The sequence below is a fragment of the Vicugna pacos genome, chromosome 6 (genome assembly GCF_048564905.1).
Source record: "Vicugna pacos chromosome 6, VicPac4, whole genome shotgun sequence".
Lineage (NCBI taxonomy): Eukaryota > Metazoa > Chordata > Mammalia > Artiodactyla > Camelidae > Vicugna > Vicugna pacos.
The window spans coordinates 19,248,333-19,252,222 of record NC_132992.1 but is presented as its reverse complement, the minus strand read 5'-3'; positions in this window follow the sequence as shown (position 1 = coordinate 19,252,222).

The following is a 3,890-nucleotide window of genomic DNA, read 5'->3' as shown; positions in this document are numbered from 1 at the left end:
CTTCCTGCCCAGTGAGCCTTCCAATACGGCAAACTGGCTTTAAAGATGGACTTTACAGTGAATTTTTCAGGAAAGCAAGGTACTAAGCAATTGTAGCAGATTTCACTTTCCCATTTAGAAAATTTGGCCCAGCTAACCAGACTCTCACTCAGCACCGGAACTTAGCAAATATCCTTATGGGCAAACTAGATGCCTTTCAAGATTCTAGTTTGTTGTTCAACTCACAGGAACATTCAGAATAATGTTTCACCAAATATCTGAGCACCCTGTGGCCTCGTGAAGTTTACACATACAATTAACCATTACATTATTATTAAATGTATAATCATATATATTATGATGAATGATGTTTCATAATATATACATGTATCTTTTTTTAAACTTTTTTTATTGATTTATAGTCATTTTACAATGTTGTGTCAAATTCCAGTGTAGAGCACAATTTTTCAGTTTTACATGAACATACATATATTCATTATCACATTTTTTTTCACTGTGAGCTACCACAAGATCTTGTATATATTTTCCTGTGCTATACAGTATAATCTTGTTTATCTGTTCTGAATATGCCTGTCAGTATCCACAAATTTTGAAATCCCAGTCTGTAGCTTCCCACCCCTCACCCCCTTGGCAACCACAAGTTTGTATTCTATGTTTATGAGTCTGTTTCTGTTTTGTATTTATGTTCTTTTTTTTTTTTAAAGATTCCATACATGAGTGATTTCATATGGTATTTTTCTTTCTCTTTCTGGCTTACTTCACTTAGAATGACATTGTTGTCATTTTTATGGCTGAATAGTATTCCATTGTATAAATATACCACATCCTCTTTATCCAGTCATCTGCTGATGGACATTTAGGCTGTTTCTATGTCTTGGCTATTGTAAACAGTGCTGCTATGAACATTGGGGTGCAGGTGTCATTTTGAAGTAGGGTTCCTTCTGGATATTTGCCCACGAGTGGGATTCCTGGGTCATATGGTAAGTCTATTCCTAGTCTTTTGAGGAATCTCTGTACTGCTTTCCACAATGGCTGCACCAAACTGCATTCCCACCAGCAGTGTAGGAGGGTTCCCTTTTCTCCACAGCCTCTCCAGCATCTGTCATTTGTGGACTTCTGAATGATGGCCATTCTGACTGGTGTGAGGTGATAGCTCCTTGTAGTTTTGATTTGCATTTCTCTGATAATTAGTGATACTGAGCATTTTTTCATGTGCCTATTGATCATTTGTATGTCTTCCTTGGAGAATTGCTTGTTTAGGTCTTCTGCCCATTTTTGGATTGTGTTGTTAGTTTTTTTGTATACATGTATCTGTAATATAATTCATTAAACATTATATCATATATTATTATGAGAACTACTTAAATTGGCATCCAAGGCCACCCAACATATTATATGTGCTCAATTCATATTTATTAATTATAAAAAAAGTCTAATTCAAATATCAACTCTTTGGTGTAGAAATATAGTTAAGCATTCATATTTTGGAATATTCTGCCTGTGTTAAAAGCTTAACCCTAGCACTACTAGCTGTGTATTTGGGTATCTACTGCTTTATCTGTAAAATAAGGAAAATAATAACCACGTCAGTAGGTTGTTGTGAAGATTAAATAACAACTAACCAGTGACTGGCGCCTGATAGACACTCAGCAGTCTGCATAAAACATCATTATCATCATCATCATCCTTGTTGTCATTTTAATTATTTTAAAACTTGATCCCAATTTCCTGTTCCAATCCATGTGTGCTGCCGCTTAAACTTTCTTGGCCCCTATATGTGCACTTCTCTGATGACTTTCACATAGCCTAAAAGTGTAGGTCTTCAGATGTATCATTCATTACTGAATATTTAATATTAGTTTTTTATTTTAATTTTCTTGAACAGGGATTGTGCTGTGTTAATCACCATCACCATCACCCTCATTCTCATCCTCATTCTCATCACTCAGCATCATCATCCTTGGCAGTAGTTAATACATAGCAAACACTATTTGTTGAATGGATGAATGCATAAATAAATGAGGAGTAAAATATTATTTTCCATATCTGCTTAGAGAGCAAAATAATAAAACACACGACACAGTATCTTCAGCATCTAAGTTTAGGTTTGTTTTAGTTTTATTCAGATCAATATTACTATATTAATTACCCAGAACTAATAAGAGAAAAAAGGCTTGACTTAGTATTTGAATGATATAGTAATGCAAATGAAAGCAAATGCCTTCATGGCATGTAATAGGAAGGCCAGCATTGCATTACTTCAAATAAAGAAGAGTGGGAGAGAACTGAATCACCACGAGACACACAGTAGTTTGGGCGTAACAAATGCAACAGAATCTGTGTCATAGCAGTAATACCATATCTGGGTTTTGAGTGGAGATTCATTTTCAGTAAAACAGTTATCATCCAGCACATTAAATTTTGTTAATTTGAATTTTATCGGTTGATTGTTTGTATTTATTTTATGAAGAATTTTGTTTTTTAATTATATAGGAATTAGCAAGCATAAGAATATATATTTCAGTTCATAAATTTCACATGTATTAATATTTAAGTAACATAATAAAATAATTTTGGACTTGGATTTCATGAGATTTGTTTTCCTTTAAAAGGAGACCATGCCTTTCTCAAATTTGTATAAGCACCATATGACCCAGATACTTATTCAGGAGAACTCCATCTGAGCACAGCTTGTTAGCCTTTAGATTTGGATATACGTGCCCTCAGAAGCATCACAGAAACACACCAAAGCCCAATATATCAGAGTCAATCTGTGATGCAGGCATCAGTCCAGCTGGTACATTCTACTGCTGTGAGCACTTCACTCCATTTTCAGTGGTAATTTATTTGGCATTCAAATGGAGATCTTGTGTGGGAGTAACAAAACAGACTCCAGTCCTGAGCCGCCCAACTCTCCTCCTAAGGGCCAACATGTGAAGAAGACAGTCTTGGGCCTGAGATGGTCGGTAATTGTCTGTTCCTCTCCCCTCTACTACATTTGTCTGAGCTCTCTTCAATAAATGATGAATAACTTATTTTTTCCCCTACTCCAACAACTAAGTCTCATAATTAGAATTTGCTACTTCTTTTAATACATTCAATTATCTGCTGATTCAAGCATCTTCAGGTCAAATGCGTTAGAAAATAGCTAATTATGTCCTTTCCCATGGGTAAGAAAATCTTTAAATTTAATTAAAAGACCTTAACTCAACTCTTTCTTATTAGGGTCTACTTCCCAGTGGATTTTCTACAGGGTGACTTAAAGAATCAAGCTCAACATTAAAATCAGCAGCAGCTATAACTTGTTATTTCTTCCTCTTTTAAATAAAATTATGTTTAGTTGAAGGATACTTTGATTATTAATTTCACTCTCTCAATTATGCCTCTGCATTCACTCTTAAAAGCAAAGATTAATTGAGAAAGCTTGCTTGCTGGTTTTAAAGTTGTTTACTTTCTGTATCTTGTGTCAGTAAAGCACCTTAAATGCAGACTACCATTTCTCACTCTCAGTATTCTCTTTGACATCCTAATCAACACATAACCAATGATGGTAGAAAAAAATCTTAAAAGAATAGAAAAAAATGTTGAGCACCACATCTGAGCCGTGTAGGGTTCAAATATACAGGATGTTCTGACTTTTATGAGAGAAAGCCACAGGAATATTTTTCTACATCCCTTGTCTAAATTGGAAAATTGGAATAGACAGAGCTATCTTGGTTTAATATCTTCCAGAAAAATATAAAATTCAAGGCAAATCATGTGGGGTTTTTTTCTTTTTAGTTTCATGAGTTTTACTTTTTATTTTGACTTAGAACAAACTTGTTTTTCATTAAAAATTGGCCTTACACAGAAAGAGAAATCCAGATTTTGAAAGGAAGGAAGCAATCTGG